The 19,277-nt window shown below is 40.2% G+C and overlaps 1 protein-coding gene across 3 annotated transcripts in view; it reads left to right on the forward strand.

Annotated features, from left to right (window-relative positions):
- Positions 1 to 19,277, forward strand: part of FBXL7 (F-box and leucine rich repeat protein 7) — a 418,013-nt gene that overhangs the window by 345,852 nt on the left and 52,884 nt on the right. Inside the window, exon 1 of one of the 3 annotated variants that reach the window (XM_036849219.1) lies at positions 632 to 663. The exons of the other annotated variants lie outside the window; for them this stretch is intronic. The gene's annotated coding sequence lies outside the window, so the exon portion shown is untranslated. Of the gene's footprint in view, positions 1 to 631; positions 664 to 19,277 lie in introns of those variants that run through there. 3 annotated transcript variants of the gene reach the window in all.

Raw genomic sequence — 19,277 nt, forward strand, 5'->3', positions numbered from 1 at the left:
ATCTTTCTGCTCTGCCTACCCGTTCTCAGAACTTAATAGGTATTAACTCATTCAGTTCTCCCATGAGTGAAGTACTCTTACTGTCTCCATTATAGAGATGAGAAAACTGAGGTATTGAGTGGTCAGTCATCTTGCCTGACAAGCTAGTTAGGTAGAGGGTGGGCTGAGGATTTGAATCCCAGCAGTCTGGTTCCAGGACCTGCCTTCATAAGCATCAACAATTCTGCCTGTGGACATCAGAGCTTAGATATCCTAGGTATCCACATACCATAACATCATGGAAAAGTGTCATCACAATTAAAGCTGTTAACACAATTTTAAATTAAATTAGTAATGATTACTTTTTAATATGGGAAAACATAAATGTCGAGGGTTAGTGAAAGTATGAAAAGAAGCTAAAGCAACATGGGCAATGATAAGAAAGTATTTGAAACCTTTGAATTGATAAATTCCAAGAGATGCACACATGTGATTCCAGGTTGAAAAGCAATAATTTTGAAGAGAAATGGTACAATATTCTTCCCCAGTTGGGCTCTAAGTGTGAAGCCCCTTGTTCTAGTTTCTCTTGTATCCTTCCTTGCAGTGTAGCTTCTATCTGATGATGGCTTTGGACCACAGCTTCTGTAGAGACAGGGACATGTCTTTGAAAGCACCCCAGATCAGGTAAATCATTCCTGGATTTTCAGGTGGGAGGGTTCACAGGGAAACCACTTTCACAGCCATATAAGCTGAGATCACCTCCACATCATCTCCAGGATGACAGAGATAGAAGAGCCTCTTAAAATACAGACATTTGTTATAATTATTGGTATTATCATCTGGAACTATAACTTTTTCATAGAACTTATGTGCTAAGCATTGTAACAAGTACTTTCAAGCATTATCTCATTAATTCTCACACCTTCCTCCCCAGTCAACTGGGGGTTACAGCCAGCTAATTTCCTTTATCATCGGGGTTCAGATATCCTAGTTACAACCTAAAATCTGAATATACCATTTGCTTCTTACCTGTACCTACCATTTCCTCTCCAGGGCTCTCATCCAGAAAATGAAAAAAAAAAGAGATATGAGCTATGCTTTTGATTTTTTACTTTCCTGAATCCTTTTCTAGAAAATCCTGGAGCATTGTCAATGCTGGATCTTCCCTTTGACTGTGCTGTGAGCCCCACTCATCTTTTCCTCCTGTGCGATTTGCCTGTGTCCGCAGCATACAAGCCTCCTAATTTCTCTGCTCCTGTAGCTGCTCTGCCTCTTTCCAACAGGGCTCGATTAGAGTGCTGTTTCTTTTTTCTTTTGAAAACATAGCTCTGCAATGCAGCCCTTCTTGGTACAGAACATGGCGTTGGAGCTATTATGTGTGTAATCAGCGAGGATACACACGCCCGGCCACTTCCTGAAACACATGTTGCCAGGCCAGTTCACAGTCACTCCTTTTTTTGGCATTCCCTTGTCTGTTTGCAGAGTCTTAACCACGGTTCAAAGAATTTTTCATCTGTCAAGTACTTTCCATTTGAAAATGATGCATAAATGACCTCTTTTCCTGTTTTAGTCTGTATGCAAAATGGAGTCCAAGTTGAAAGCAGACTTTCTCTGAGAATCATTCACACAATAGCACGTGCTTAGGTCACTATAGCACCTGAGCTTAGGAAAGCAGCCTATTGGGAGCTTGACCTTCTTTCCCTGTCCTCCAAGAGGCTAGAACTCATTTTATCAGCAACAGACCCCTTTTGAATTAATGAACGAATGGATTGTTCCAATCATTTCTTATGTACTCTGCAGCATAAAGACACTTTTTTCCTCTTGTTATGCCTGAGAGTGAGAGTTTTAGTCACCATGAGTCTCTTCGTGTACAGTAATTCTCAAGGCTAAATCCATAGGAATTGAATAAATCTTGTCTGCTGTGTCTATTGACTTATAGTTTTAATTCTTTCCTAATTCTTTCTAATAGTCAAGGTAGTTAATGTAGTTTGGGGGAGCTAATCATATCTAAGGGTAAATGCGAGCTTGTTCATTGATATATTCATGGAAATAAATAGCAAAATGGAAAAAATGAGTCTATAAACTATAATAAATGTATAAATAATCTTAGAAACCAGAGATGTTTCCTACCTGCAGTTCTCCAGTGGCCTCCTTCTAAGGCAGGTTCTCGATTCATGAAAAGACATAACGAGTTCACTTTTTATTGGTGAAGGGTATGTCTTAAGGATACTAAAGAAGAACCTAGAATACAAACCACTAGGCACAAGTGACCCGTCCTCTCTCCTTTGCATGCCCTGTCGGTTTCATCAAGGTCCAAGCTGACTAGGTCTATGAGTGTGTAGAGAGATGATACCACGGTGAAAAAAGTCCATCAGTCCGTGCTAGATTGTAGTTCCCTTAGCACTGGTCTTGCAGACTTTGGAATATCTTTCTCTGCTATTGGATTGGTTACAGTGGAAACAGAAAGATCCTAATCGTACAAAATAAAGATTTCTATTTGTGAGCTCAACTATTGGATCTGTCATCTTTCATCAGCAGAAAAATGGGGGAAATCAAATACTTTGTTTTGTTTTAACCACCCAGAGAAGGAAGAGAATACTGTGTGGGAAATCAATATATCTTACTTAGTCCGACAACCCCTCCCTCTGGAGTGTGTAAACGATCAGGGACAGGCAAATTACTTTTCCATCATATTTGGCACAAAACTACCCTGGTGAGTGAGGAGAAAGGGAATCATTTGATAAGATTTGGAAAATACCATCTGTTTTTCTTAGCATTTCTGGATGAATTTATCAGGCATCCTGTAATTTACACTTTCTGTTGAAAACTATAATTGGATACCCTGCATGGACATGAAGCCTTTGGGTATTTGTCAGAAGCTATATGAGGACCGTGCCATTTAAGAAGGCTGTGTTTACAGTCAAGGGTAGGATCTGAAATGTTCAATTGTTTCCTCCCTGGGAAAAAATGGCTCTCTGTGGCTACATAGAGTGCTTCCTTGCTCTGTGAACTTGCAACTAAATGTTGATGTTTAGACACTTACAGTTCTAGGATTCCATGACTCTGAGATTATTCTTACAAGTTCAGTCTGTGCATTGCGCTTACTAGTTGCCAAGCACTATGTAAGGGGTGAGGGATATACAGATAACTGAGATGTCTTTTCCTGAAAAAAATAAACCAGATATCCAGGGTGAAGAGCAAACACGAGTAATCGCTGTCAATAGCTCACACTTGTTGAGGATTACTGTTTTAAGTTTTAGATATATTGGTTTATTGAATCCTCCTCTCTGTAGGGTAGATTTTAGTATTATGTCCACTTTGCAAATGAGGAAGCTGACCTTGCTGGCGAGCGAAGGAGCCCGGATTTGAACCCAGGTGCACTGGCTCCCACATCTGTGTTCAGAAACACTAGGCTGTGATACAAATGCAGTGGTTAAACATGTAACCACTGTGTACCACGGAGCACAGAGGAGGACCACCTGGCCCGGCACATGGCGGGCTGGGGAGGTCGAACTCAAGGTAGACTCTCCAGCTGTGCGTCTGGTCTTTTCGAGGAGGCTCCATCTTGAACAGAGATTTAAAGGATGATAAAGTGGTTGCTAGTTGAAGGAAGAGACGTGAAGAGACTCCAAGGGGAGGGCATAGCTCAGCAAAGACCCTGAATTGAGAAGTGGTACATCGCCTGATGGGAAGGGTGGTGAGAGGTGGAAGAAGTGTGTCTATTTCTGGGATCTGAGTGACTAAACGCAATTCTGACCAATCAGGATGGTGATATAGACGTTTCACATGGAGTATCTGGGAGGAGACTTTGTGGAGGAACAAACATATCACTGCCTTTCTGAAGTTTAAGCCCTTCGTGCCCTGCGCATTCAGGTGTACTGATGCTCAGGTACATTGATGCTTTGACTTGAGAGTAAAGTCTTTCAGGGCCCTGGATTATTAAGCACAGGGCAGGAAGGAGCAGGGCTTGAAGTTAAGGGTAAGGATTTTGTGTTGATATTTATGATCAGGACTTGAAATTTCCCCTACATTGATAGTTTTAGAAAAATTCATGTGGCAACTGTATAGATCTTGAATGTGTTAGGGATACAACTCTAAATTTCACATCTAGGACATTGGCTATCTTCTTGAATGACATACAGATATTTGATCCTTTCAACTCCCTTAAGGAACGGTGACAGAGATGTAACAGGTTGTTTTCATCAGCGTTTAAAAAGTTCCTCTCTGCCAAGCCATTGGACCAAAACATTCAATAGAATAAAGTAGACCACTTGAGAGTTTCCTTACTCTGATTTCATCTTTCTGCCTTCAGAGAGAAATGGTTCTGGCACCAGAATATGAAGCAGAAATAAGAGAGAGAGGCAAAGGAGTTGTGAATCCATATAGTAAATAAGCATCTGTTAACAATTGATCTGAAAAATATTTATAGAGGACCTGAGCAGGCTAGGTTCATTTGGACGTGCCACATTAACAAGTGTTTGTCCTCATAAGTGTGTACGTTTAATAGTTGACTATAATTAATAGGTCAGCCTAAACGTGAAAGAATCAAATTCCAAAAACATTTTTTATAAACATCCTGTTACCCATCATGTTAACTATCCTATTTTTCTATAGAGTTTGGAATCTGTCAAAGTAATCTTAGGCCTGTTTGCCCTGTGAGCTTACCTGAATGTTAATTACATTAGCACGCCTTGGGGGAAAGGAAATAAGACTTTGAGGTGAGATATCTGGTTCAAGTTCAGGTTCAGATCAGGTGCTCTCTTTTTCATCCTCTCTGAATATGAACATGCTGAGAGTGTGAGACTTCATTTTTTTGTCACATGCTCTCCCAGCTGCTTCATATTTTGCTTTCAACATGGAGTAGGTCATTCTGGCTGAAACTGGCCACAGACAGCCCTCACCACTTACAACAATTTCCTACCACATGAACTTAACCTGAATTTTTGAGTCAAGTTCTATTTGGAGGGGGCAGTGTGACAGTTACTCCTTTCTCTTAAAAAACACACAAAAAAGTTACACTACTTGATTATAACAGTCACAGGCAAGCCTCAAAAAGCAGATACTATTCCCTAAATAATACTGATCAACTTCTTGACTAATGTTTTGCTTAATTGTTTACAATGAAACCAGGGTACCAGTCCACTGTTGTGATGATAAGACCAGTGTATTTCCTAACGTTAGAAACAAGTCAAAATCCATTGTTCTCACTTCCTGCACAGAGTTTAGTTGACCTCATCCAAATTAGGAAAACACGTAGCTTGAAGGTTTGCCCTGGTAATTTTGATAGAAAATAAAAGCAAAATGATTATCAAAGACCTTGGTTATTTTTCACTGTTGCTTACTTCTATATATTTTTAGATGTAAGTAAATAAAATGTTGCAACATTTACTGTGTATTTTTTATTTCAAAAGAAATATACATTTACAACTTTTTAAAGGTGTAGAATGAATTCAAAAGAAAGAAATTTTTCTGTAAGTTTACATTTTAAAGATCTGTTAATATGTGGAAGAGCTTTTTCTGCATATGCATATATTTATATAAATGTACATAAATACATATATTTATAAACATTTATAGTGAAATAACCATTACTTCACTCTGCAGTGATTTACTGGATTACAGATGGGTTGGGACACGAAAATTACATATATATTTGTCCTGATAGACCTACTGTAAAATTGCAGGGGTTTAACCATTTCTTTCACACTTAAGTTACATATTTTCTTTTTTTTTTTTTTTTTATTCACACACACACACACTGTATTTTATTTTTACAAGACATAAATAGACTGACACCAAGCATTGTACATGGATGACCACAACAAAAGCAACAATGATTGCAATTACCAAACATGAAACACACTCATACTATGTCATAATATTGACATTCAGTCCAGTAATCCTCCACTGTAACAGCTCCTTTACTTTGCAGTGAAAATTGATTTGTATATTCTTTGCCTCTGAGTCCTTGTGGGATTTTTTTTTTTTTTTAATTCAGACAGAAAGTCACAAAAATTATACTCATCCTCATCAGTTCACTCAGTCCCATGTAATTAATTTTTTTTTTCATCTTGATCTTTTGTTAGCACTTTTATGAGTTCATCAGTTTTTCATTAGAGTTCTGAAAATGCTTATTCATTCAGTTCAGCAGTACAGTCAGTTACCAGAAACCTGTACTTGTCAGAGTCTTTTCCATGAATTTCTTGAAGATGAAACCCTTTTATAGGAACATATTTGCAAAATCATCAGAGTACACCCAGAACTGTCTGTAAATGACAAAAGACTTAAAAATGACCACGGTTAAAGATTTGATGAAAGTTCATAATAATGCAGTTGACAAGAAAATTAGTTATTTCTGAGATATACATTTTAAAGTAATAACTAGGATTATTACTTATAACATTATACCAGAACATAGAAGATTTTTAGAAATTTCATGTAATGTCTGAAACATTTATATTAACATATTTCCATACATATTTCCATACAAATACAAATATAAGATTTTTAGAAATTTCATGTAATGTCTGAAACATTTATATTAACATATTTCCATACAAGTTACATATTTTCTTAGTCCCTCTAAAATAAAAACGATCTTAGGAAACATGATACAGTTAAAATTAGGATATCACAAATTTGGTCTATTAAATTTGTGTCACTCATAGAGCTAAATTAAACTCTTTGTCAAGAAATATTATTCCTATTTTTTAAGTTAAACAGCATAGTATATAGATATTTTGTAATTAGCATGAAGTGGAGGGAAGAAAACTAACATTTATGAAACATTTACGGATGCCAGGCTTTGTGTTAGGGAATTTAAATCTCCTTGCAATAATGAGAATTCAGTATTATCCATTTGACAACGAAGGGAACTAAGATTTAGAGGCTTTCAGTAGTTTTCCCGTGGTCACACTGCTAAAAAGTTATAAAGTTACAGTTTGAACTCAAGCTTGTTTGATTCAAAGTCTATGATTGTTCTTTTAAAAAAAAAATTGAATAGCTTTGTTTTCCTAGCTACCAAAGTAATGCTTACTTAGACTTCAAAATACTTAGAGAATAAAGAAATATGTAACATAGAAAGATGAAGATATCCATAATTCTGTCCCCAGAATAACTACTGATAATTGTCGGGCATATTTTTTCTGCGTTTGTGTTTTATGTACCTGCTAAAATACACATGTATTTGTTATTGCTTTCATTCATTTTCTCTTTTTCCCTCTTTCTTTTCTTTCTTTTTTTTGATGAGATTATGCTATGCACACTGTTTACAACTTGTGCTCTTTCCACTTGGCTGTGTACTTCCATGACTATCAAACTCCTTTTTAATGGCTATAAACTAAAGTAGCATTATTTATGATAAGTAATCAGTTCCTAATAAATGCATATTTAGGGTCACTATAAACAATGTTTCAATACATGTTCTTATACATTTATCTTTTTGCATGTATGCAAGTACTTTGGTAAGATAAGCCACAAAAAACAAAAATTGCTGAGATTAAAAGTATGCACACATTAAATTATAAACAATATTGCAATATTGCTTTCCAAAAAGATTTTACCAGTTTTTAGTCCCTTGGCATCATGTAAGTAAGTATGTCCCTGTCCTACTGCCCCAGCCATCATTTGTACACCCTAACCAAAGGAAGGGAGTTCAGGAGACTGTTCATCTCTTTCATTTTACTAACCAAACACTGAGCCAGAGGGATGCTTACGGTTTGCCTATTACATCATACGTATAGTAAGACATGGGTTCAAGCCCAGCCAAGATGATAGCATCAAATACATAAAATAGAATAATAATGATAGCTTCACTTCAGAGTGCCAACCACTGCTCTAAACACTTTTAAAATCCTCTAATCCTCACAACAACCCGGGAGCAATTAATCCTCAGATTGCAGATGTGGAGACTGAAGCACTGAGAGGCTAAGTGACATTTTCCCAAATCAACACAGTTAGAATTGGGCAATGTGGTCCAAAAGTCCATGTTCTTTACCTGCATACTGTATATCTGTTTTATACTTATTTTCTAGTAATTAAGTTGTTCCCAAGAGTTGTTTGAATCAAGTTGCCCAGCAAGTCCATAAAGAAGTTGTAAGAAATCCATATGTAGCATCAAATACAGAGAAAGTGCAGGATGAAGGATTTTGAGTTAAAAAGAACGCAAGTCACGCATGCAGGAGTGTGTGTGTGTGTGTGTGTGTGTGTACAGGAGATCGTGGAGCTCTGGGCAAGTGGAGGAGCGCATGCCATCAGTTCTGACTGAAGAGAACTGTAGCTGGAACTTCTTGGGAGTGAGAGCAGAGACCACAGCCCCCGCTCTCTGCTCGCCACTTGAGCCATAGATCTAGCAGGTAAGGGAGGGCTTTGAATTGAATATGAGCCTGGGGTATAACCTGGACCGGAAAAACCTTCACGACTGAAAGTGACTGAAAAATGAGGCATCCAGTAAGGTGTTTCCTATGATTCAGTAGAGAGAACACAATTAGTAAGTTACCAGGGAAATCTGTTCCAAGTTTATACCTCAGTGAGTTGAAACTTCCCACTCAAATAGTTACACAGCTCAGTGTTTGTTTCTTATGGGCACACAGGGATCTCATTCCTTCGAAGCCCACCTGGGGTTAGTGGGCGCCTGAGAGCTTGGATGGACGTTATCTGCCTGCCAGCTGTAAGTGGCATCATGCCTGCCCCCTGATGTTAAGCAAAATGCACATCCTTCGGAACTCACTTCCGTCTACCCTCAACTCCATAGCCAGGCCCCCAGTCCTTCAGGGATCCTTTCCTCTGCCTGAACAACACTGGGCATCTCCACTGCTCTGCCACCTGAGGACCATTTTCCTCCAGCATTCCATGGCGTCCTGGCATGTCTGTCAGTGCCAACGCTCTGCAGACCTTAGCCAGGGAAAGGGCCACCAGGTTTCACTTGTCATTTGCCACAGAACCTGATGACACAGGAAGTCTACGCCCTACTCACGTTTTGCAAGTTCTGTTCTTTAAAACTCCCCCCTCTTCTCTTTTCTTCCTCCCCCTTTCCTCTTCTCTCCTCCTTTCCTAAAAGCAGCCCTAATACGGGCCCAGGTTGCAGAAGATTTTAGTGAAATGAATTCAGAGTCTCTTCTCCAGGCTGCCATTCCACAAATCTTTGGAAAGCTATGGTACCATTTGGTTCCAGTGGCAGGTCCATCTATGAAATGAAAGTCTAAGAATAGATATATTCCATATGTTATTTACATTGAGTGGAAGCTGTGCTCTCAAGAGTGAGGGCAGAGAAGAGTCCTGTAAACAGCTCTGTTCTCCCTTGTTACACCTGGTACACATCTGTGGAACCCTGGAGCCGTCAGGAACACAGTTTGAAAACCACTGTTCTAGAAAGAGGAACTATTCAAATTTATTAGTAAGGGAGTGAGTTGGTAAAGGTAATGAATGTTTTCTTGTGATCCTAGGCAAAGTGAGAAACCAGCAAGATTGGATTGTGATCAGAAAACACATTTATTATGCAGAAATAGACAATTTCCTTTCTCCCCCAGCAAAGTCCTGAGTCTTTTTAACTACTAACAGATATGTGCAAAGGTGACTTACAAAGGGTGATTTTCAGTATATAAAGTACAGTTTCTGATACACGGGTGTATATGTGTATAATTATTTGATACATGTGTTCGAAATGTTTCTGTTTCAAGGACCTAACAGCCATAAATTGAGGAAATAGAAACAGACAAGTTAAACAATTGTTCCGAGCTGGCACACTGGCTCAAGAAAATGTAGTATTCATCAATGTGGCAATTGGGATTTCTTTCCAAGTTCACGGCTTCATATTCCAGTCTTATTCCATTTCTTTTTTCACATTAAAATTCTGCAACACTCCAAGAGAATCATAGCGAATTTCAACCTCTCAGCTATTAGAGAATGGAAAGATGGAGGGAAATATATATATATATATATATATATATACACACATACACACATACATATATATATATATATATATATATATTTATAACTTATTTAAGATGTGTCAAACACTCAAACAATTCATCCTATGGGAAATTACCATAAATAACACATTGTCATTGATAGCAAAGATAAAGGACTATTCTACGCTAAACTCTTCAGCCAGTATTTGAGTCAGGAAAGGTGTTCTTTTTGGTATTCACTGGATGAAAGTAGGGTTTTTAGGAGGAAGTCAGCGGTTTTGCAGCTTAAGCCCCATGGCAGTTAGCTCCAAGGGATCTAAGAACTATAGAATTCTCTGATGGCATTTATTGTTAAGTACTGTGGTTATACAGGACAGGCAATACCCTTATATGAACAGTAACTTCATTTGCAGAGAGATGTTTTGGTGGGAATTATCTAATGTATACATTTGTAAGACTTTGTTTTCAGCAACTTCCAACTGTGAATTCATAAGGGAGCAAGCTGCCTTGACCAGATGTTCGTTTTTTGTTTAGCTTTTCTTTTCTTTCTTTTTAAAAGAGCCAAATTATTTTGATTCTATAACCTGACGTAAGTTGTTTGCCTCTGCCTCTTTGGTTAAAGTCAACATAGAACCATTTTTCAGATTTTACCATTTTTTTGCTTTTAAACTTCTGGTGGATTGTTTTATAGACCCGTCTTTACTGTACTTATGGGACACAGTGGATCACCAGAAATTTAACGTAATAAAATATCGTTTCATAGCTATGAACTAGAATGTGATTAATAGACAATTCGGTCTGGAAAGATTTCCACTAACATGCTCAATAAATATTCCATATATAATGTATGTTTTTAATATACTGGGATTTAAAAAACATACCTTGGATCTTCGCCCTCCTCTTCCTCATCTATGTCATTTAAATGACATTAAACCTATGTCAATTAGGTTTTCAAAGCCAGCCATCATGATCAGGTGATGAACAGAGATCAAAGAAACCAATTGAGTAGATGGCACATGACTCAAGGAACTGATAGATGGAGCCTTTGAAGGTCCCCAGAATTTCCACCAAGACTGGAGTCAAGAGAAAAGGCACCCAGACAACTACTGGGCCCAGACTGTACCATGAGCGTCTTATCTTTCTTCCATTCCATTCTCCCGGTAACACATGAGATAACCATGAGTACCCAATTCAGAGATCCTTAGCCTAGAGTGATGTTGCCCAAAGGGGATACTGGGGAATGTCTGAAAATATTTTTGATTGTCACAACTCCAAGTGTGCTGTCGATATCTGGTGGGTAGAGTCCAGGGATGCTGCCTGGGTTATCATACCCAAAATGCCCATAGCGTCAGGCTGAGAAACCCTGTCCATTTTTTACAGATAAGGAAACTGAGTATCTAAAAGGTCCATAAACTCAGGCCTGACGTTCTTTTTTTTTTTTTTTTTTTTTTTTAATTTTTATTTATTTATTTATTATTTTTGGCTGTGTTGGGTCTTCGTTTCTGTGTGAGGGCTTTCTCTAGTTGCAGCAAGCGGGGGCCACTCTTCATCGCAGTGCGCGGGCCTCTCACTATCGCGGCCTCTCTTGTTGCGGGAGCACAGGCTCCAGACGCGCAGGCTCAGTAGTTGTGGCCCAGTTGCTCCGCGGCATGTGGGATCCTCCCAGACCAGGGCTCGAACCCGTGTCCCCTGCATTGGCAGGCAGACTCTCAACCACTGCGCCACCAGGGAAGCCCAAGCCTGACGTTCTTTATCACTAGAGTTCATTTCTTCTTGAGGAATCAGAAATAAAATCAGAACATGTGGATCAACATCCAAATACAGACAATTATGAATATTAGGAGACTGTATCTTATAGGGATTGTGGAGCAGTTGAAGAGTTGGATGCAGAAATATTAAATAAAAAGGAAATTCTTCTGGAAAATCAAAGCTCAGTTAGAATGACTTGAGGAAATAACACCACAACACATAAATTCCTATTTTCAACCAATTTATTAGTCATGAAATTTCACTCCTTATGCTCTCCTGTTTACCTAGACACATATTCTCCTGCTTGACAGCCTAGAGTTGCCAAAATTTATTAAGAGTAGCAAACTTTGATCAAAATCAAATCAAACATTTTATTTTACACATTTTCATTTTTACTTGACAAATATCAAGAGATGTCCTCTGGCCATCCGGCTTGCTTCATTTTCTTCTTGTTATCTCTCATCAGAGAAGTCCACTGCGGCCAGGGTACCAATGAGGGATCTAGATGGAGCCTTGCATATGATACTGATAGAGCCTAGTTTTAGTGACAGCATTTCACACTTTGGGAAGTTGGGTTTATTTCGCTTTCTAATGAATTTATTCAAATTTAGGTTCTTGGAGCCTATCTTTGAAAATTTTATTCCATCCTCCCTCGTCTTCTCATATTGGTCCATCAGCATATTAATTTCCCTTAACCTGGCTTCTTATTTCCATAGTCACTATCAACAAATCCAAGCCCTCCTTAACTAGTTAAATACTTAGGGATAGTGCAATTCTTGACATTGGACTCCTCTTGGAAAATGACCAGACTCTGGACCCAAATGACCCATAGGGTGTTAGCACTGACAGAAGCCTTAGACATTGTCTAGTCTAGATTCCTATTTGTATGGTGAGAGACGATAAGATCCAACAAGGTTGAGTGTCTTGGCCAAGGTCGAATAGCCCCATTAGCAGTCTCGGTGAGACCACAGTCTTTATCTGCTGATTCTCATTTCCAGGCTCTCTGCACTACACTTTTTGACAAAATTCTTTCCAATAACAGAGTTCGCTGGAATGTGTTTCAAGATAATATTTGCTAGGTGGTAGTGAATTCTACTCCACAGAATATACTGTAGATTCCAAAGTGGCATACTTCTGCTCACTGTGTGTTCTTTAACATATTTAACATATTTTTGTGGCTTATTAACTCGCCTTGCCAAGATAACGCCTGGTTTCTTAGGTTCTGGTGTGACATGGTGATACTGAGACCCAGCCATTGCACCAGCACTTGAGCAGGGAGTGCCTTGGCTGTCACAGACTTCTTATAGATGAGGCACAGTCCCTGGCTCCCAAGGAAGGCTGTCTCACTGGCCACATATGCAAGAATTTTACCAGAATGACAGATGTTTGCTTTGTCCATACTTCTGTTGTGTTTTAAAAGAGCCACAGCAATCACTCAGACTAAAGAAGGAAAGCGAATCCTGTGTTCTCCTGACAAACCAAAGCCTTTTGCTCAACCACCTGCAGATCTGAAGGTACATCTTTGTGTACTGGGTGTTGGGCCACACGTTAATGACAGTCACACGGACACTCAGACAAAGCTCATCTGTCCTGACTCAGTGGGAAAATGCACAACACTTGGTGATTCTCGGAGCCCTTGAGCATGGAGGACTGGGTGGGAGTAAGCCTCATTTCCCACGCCTTCCAACCTCTGCTGTTAAGACCAAGCAGAAGGGGAAGCACATGTTTTTCTAGAACACAGCGGCAAGGCTATCAACAGAAGAGAAAGAGCTGGTACTGTGGTCCTTTTAACCTTGCTCGCCCTGCTGGTGTTCTCAAGTGGTGGATTGCTGACCACGGAAAATCAGCCACCCTCTGTAGGAGTTGCCCTCTGCAGTGTGGCACATTCTTGGTGTCCCCTTCTGGAGACTGTGGCACATGCCCACCCTATCATTATCTGCCGTGTTCTAACGCCCTTTGTATAAGAAGCCAGGTTGCATTCGCCTTCTAAAAACACAAATTGATAATATGTGACCTGCCAGACTTCATTTATTAAATGAACAGTGTTTATGGAGCACCTGCTACAGGCCCGGTGTAGTAACTGGCATGAGATAACGTGGCGAAGTAAACTTATGGATAGAGTTAACACTGACTCTCTTTGGGAGTGGAAGAAAGAGAATGGAGAGATAATGTTTACAGAACATCTACAAAACCCAGGCAATTTATGTGTCTTATTGCACTGAGTCCTCACAAGCCTTCTGTTATTAGTCATTATTATTACCAATTTCTGAATTAAGAAATGGGCTCAGATATGCTATATAGCATGCCCAGGTCTCAAAGCCAGTGAGTAGAGAGCCAGGAAGGGAGCCGGATGTCACTCTTTTCTGTACTTTAAGTGACTTCAGTGGAGGAGAAAGCTGCCATGCTGAACAGGAATGTGTCTCTATAGCATCTGGATGGGATGGGAATGGGCAAGGGGAAGGTGAGCAGCCCTGAGCTGGAACACAAGGTGGGAAGCAGAAAGGAACCTCAGAGTCCAGATGGTGGGAAGGACTAACCTGGGAGAAAGAGAATCTTCCCCCCTACTCTCCACCCTCTGCCACATCCAAAATGTGAGGCTTGCTGCTCATTTCGTCTAAGGAAGTCCCTGGGGGACTCAGGCATTTTCGTGTATGTTCGTGTCAGTGTTTGTTGGGAGCATTTTCTTCTGTATGGGCGTGTGTACACTCTGCACATAGATATCTAGGTTAACGGTAATCCCCACGTGTTATATACGGCAAAAAGTTTAAACAATGACCTTCTCTACTAAAATTTCCCAAAGGTGCTGCCAGGTGACAGATTATCCACTCTAAATTAGATCTTATTTTATCTGCTTTCTGGAACCAGTGCCAATAAGTACTGTAGCTAAAAACCCAAGAGTGGAAAGCCAGAAAGAGAGGCCATGAAAGGATTGAGAAAATCCCTAATAATTAAGGATTTCCAGTATTAAGCTTTTCCACTTGGCGCATGTGCTTTGCAGTCATCATTTGATTTTTAAGAGCCCATTTTTATTTAAGAAGAAGAAGTGTTGATGCCTTTTCTTGTACCAGAGAGTATAGAAAAATTCAAGGCAAAAATTTGACAGGTACCAGGTGAGTTTGATCCACGTGGACTTTGTTTTTAAAATACCTACATGGGAACCTCAGAGAGTGGTGGAGGTGACCTCACTTTGATGACAGAATTCTCCTTATTGTCTCTTTACTGTCCAACTTACTGTTTCTATGTTTCTGGAAGCCGCATCACTGATCTTCCAAGGCTGGAGTCGGGGTGGGTAGCACATCACTGCTGCTCTCCTGGCTAGAGTGAGAGAGAGTGACGAGGAGTAAGAGGTGCTGAGAATGAATGAAAACACAGGATTAGCTCTCAGGTCTCCCAGAGGGAAGGAATAAATCTTGGCAGAAATCATTTAACACAAGCGTCACAGAGCAAGTGGAGAAACTTAATGAGAGAAGCCGAAAAAGCAGTGCAGATTTCTCTTCATGTGGAAATGTAGCCAAGACTTATGATTTAGGTTTCAGTGGAATCAAATCAGTAGATTCAGCAGAATCAGTAGATTTTTATTTCGATCACAATCAGACTTCAAAAATATTAAAGAAAATATTATATTATCTAAGATATTTTCCCACTACAAGAAATAGAACCCACTTTAATCTAACCTTAAGCTAAAATAGAATCTGTCGTCTGGTGCAGCAGAAAAGTTCTGGTATTGTCTTGCTTTCGGCTAGCTAAATTCAGATGTTCCGTGAATGGTCTCAGAGAACTGACTGTTCTTCCAAGCCTTGGCTCTGATTTCTGCACTATCGCTTTCGTTCAGTGAATGATTCTCTTTACAAAATGGGAAGAATTACTATTTTAAACTTAAGTGGTCCTAAAAACTTAAACTCTCATAAGGAAAGAATCAATTTTTGGCCCTAAGCATCCATTCCAGTATCCAAAAGGTCTCTAATAGGTGAGCAGGCATCATTTGTCCAGCTTCTGTGGGAGAGATGGAACCCCTTGACTGACAGCTCCATCCTACTCCCATGAGGTTGAGGAGGGGCAGGTCCCAAAGGAAGGCAAATAGGAACCATCGCTCTCCACTCCAGACCTGCAGGAGATCCTGATGCCAAAGGGGGAGAAATGGCTTAGAAAGCAAATGGGAGCTTCCCTGAGTGTAGGAAGAGGACATTCCCTGCTGGGCAGGCTCTCAGGAACCAAAGGGAGAAATATTTGAATTGGGATTAGACTTGTCAGAAGGATTCAGAAGCAGAGATGACTCCACCACTTCACTCCTACGCTGCACAAAGCTGACCTCTCCATCAGCACTTCCCGCATCTATGGAGGGAGCTGAAAATTGATGACAGGTCTCTAACTCTCCAAACATCCTCTCTCCTAATCCCTTCACAGCCTTACTCAGCATTTTGTTCTCTGTTCTCCGTCTCTGGATCTCTCACTCTTCCTCCTCCCTCCCTCCCTCCGCCTCAAAATAGCTCTTTGAAAACAATATACAATGGTACCATTTGGGGAGGACAATTGCTTTCAATCCATTTTTGCTTAGAGCTGTTTTCACCATAATTGTTGCCGAGATGAAATACTGACCTTTCCATGTTGAGAAAATTAAAAGTGCCTCAGGGGTCAGAGAAAACAATCCCATAAATACCAGCTGCAGGGAAAATGCCCACATAAAGGGACTGCTCCCTTCCTGACACCACAACATGTAATTCTCTAGTTTTCCCAGAAGAATAGATCTCCTACCCTGTCTTATTATCTGCAAAGACACCAACAATGGGACCCCTTAGCCCAGAAGGCCCACAGTGCCAGCCAAGTCTCACAAACAATTGTGCGATTTCTTTTTCCTAAGACAAAATCTACAACACCAAATTCATTACCGAAGAAAAGGTCATCTCTCCACAGAAATGGCACACAAATGGGACAGATGTAGATTTTGCTTTCGATTATGCAGAGAATGGCTTCAATTCTCTATTTGTTCTCTGGAGTCGCAACAGTGAGCCACCCAACAGTAATTATTAGGTGAGTGAAGTTAATAAACGCTACTGAGACAAGATGTGCCCTCAACCCCAGGTACAATTAAAGGGCTGATTTCAATGTGTAATATATGAGAATCAACAAAACATTTACAGGTTATAAATGCATATTTATTGATACACTAGTCTACACATATGTGCATATATCCATGCACATAGCAACATGGGATCAGAAATTTCTGGATGCCATTTCAATGAGAAATGGTTCCTATATTTATAACTTCAATTTGATTGGTGACTAATGCCCATCACTTATATGAAATGAGGTAGAATGAGCCATTTTTGCCCATACCTAACCTGAAAGTTTAGAAACATGTTTCTAACGTTAGAAACATTAGGAAGATGCATTACGGTAGGAAAATATATTTGGAGTGGGTTAAGACATAAAGATGTATGAATTTTCCAATTTACATGAAGTTGAAATATTTAAATCTTTCTTAATTTGAAGAACTCATAAATTCAAATCCATTCATTTCAGGATAAAGCTCAACACTAACTGTGCACTGAAGCTCCCTCTCTCAGCCCTGCAATCACTCCCTCCCTCCCCTTCCCCAAAAGCATGTGTGTGAGTTATTAGCAGGCAGCTCTTTGAACTCAGCATGCTGTTTATCAACTCAGTGACTGTTCAGGGCTGCCTCTTTCTGGAAGACCCTGCCCATCAACTCTGCCTTTCTCCTGAATATCCTGCAAGACTTAACTCAAGCACACTTCCTACTGAAAGCCTTTCTTGACAGTTCCCCACTCTAAGGAAAATGGTGGCTAGTCCCATGGATAACATTTATCACATAGATTGATCGCATAAACCAATCAGAGTAGTGACTGGTTTACTTGCTGTTCAACTACAGTAGAGCATCTGTGTATCTTAAGTAATTCTGAGGTTAATTTCCCTAAAGTGTCCTTCTGCGATGGGCAGAAAAATTGCCCCCAAAATGTCCACAGGCCAATTCTTGGAACCTGTGAATATGTTACATTACATGGCAAAAGGGACTTTGCAGATGGAATGAAGGTTGTGGAACTTAACATACGGAGGTTAACCTAGACAATCAAGTTAGAACCATTCTTGTCACATGGGTCCTTAAAAGTGGAAGAGCGAGACAGAAGAGGTGCAACCACAGAAGAAGAGGCAGCAGAGATTTGAAGCCTGAGAGGAACTCAAACCTGCTATTGTTGGCTTTAAAAATGGAGGAAGGGGGCTAGGAGCCAAGGAATGTGGGATCCTTTAGAATCTGGGAACAGCCCTGGCTGACAACCAGCAATGCAACCAGGACCTCCAACCTGCAAAGTCCTACAACCCTGAAGGACTGATTTCTGCCAACAATCTGGATAAGCGAGGAAATGGATTTCCCCTAGGACCTCCAAAAAGGAATGAACACCTACGGACACCTTGATCTTCTCCCAGTAGGAAGCATGTTGGGTTTCTGGCCTATAAAGCTGTAAGATAATACATTTGCATTATTTAAGCCCCAAAGTCTGTGGTAATTAGTTACAGCAGCAATGGAAAACTAATACATGCTCTCTGGCATGGACTTGGACTCAGAAGGCCTGTGTTTGGTGCCCAGCCCAACATGACACAGTAGTGTCATCTTGGGTATTGAACCTCAGGGTCCTCATCTGTAAATGGATAAAATCTCAACCCATCTCTTAGGCCTCTGTGCGGAGAGCCTGAGAAAATAAAGCACTCAACGTATGGTGGGCCCATGAGAGTTTTTCCTTCTACCCCATTGCATATCTATGAACCCTCGGCCTAGAAGGATCTCCCTGCAGGCATCTGCATGACTCCCTTCCTCACCTCCCTCAAGTTTCTGTTCAATGGAACCTTCTCAATGAGGCCTTCCTTGGTGACACTATTCAAAATTTCAACTTCTTCCTTCACCCCCAGCCCCATCACTTTCTAGGACTATTTCATGCTTTATTTTTCCTATAACGTTTATCACTAGAGTAACCGTGTGTATCAGTTATCTGTTGCTATGTGACAAATGATCCCAAAACTTAGTGACTTAAAGCAGTCCATATTGATTTGATCTTAAGTGTTCTTTCCACACACATGGGGATGGATGTGTTAATTAACTTGATTGTGGTAATGTGGGTATATATCACAATGTGAGTATATGTCAAAACACCTTTTTATACACTTAAGTATGCATATATGGTTTTTACTTATCGAGTATACCTCAATAAAAATGGAGAAAGCAAACAATACACATTTATTTTTTCACTGTCTCTGGGTGAGGGGTGCAGGCACAGGTTCGCTGTGTTCTCAAAGCTTCAGGGACTCTCACGAGGCTGCAGAGTGTCAGCTGGGGCTGGGGTCGTCTAAAGGCTCAGCTGAAGAAGTAGGTGATGGTTGTCCATAGTCAGCTCATTGTGGGTTGTTGGACTGAGGGTCTCCCTTCCTCACTGGCTGTCGGCTGGAGGCTGACCTGAGCTGCCTGCCACATGGACTTCTCATCAAAGCAAGCAAACCTAGAAGGCAAGAGAGATTGACCAGATAGAAGCCACATGCTTTTATAACCTAATCTTAGACGTGATCCCACCCCTTTCCCTATATTCTATTTCTAGAAGGCCGTCACTAAGTCCCTCCCATACTTAAGAGGAG

This window comes from Balaenoptera musculus, chromosome 3 (genome assembly GCF_009873245.2).
Source record: "Balaenoptera musculus isolate JJ_BM4_2016_0621 chromosome 3, mBalMus1.pri.v3, whole genome shotgun sequence".
NCBI classification, from domain to species: Eukaryota; Metazoa; Chordata; class Mammalia; order Artiodactyla; family Balaenopteridae; genus Balaenoptera; species Balaenoptera musculus.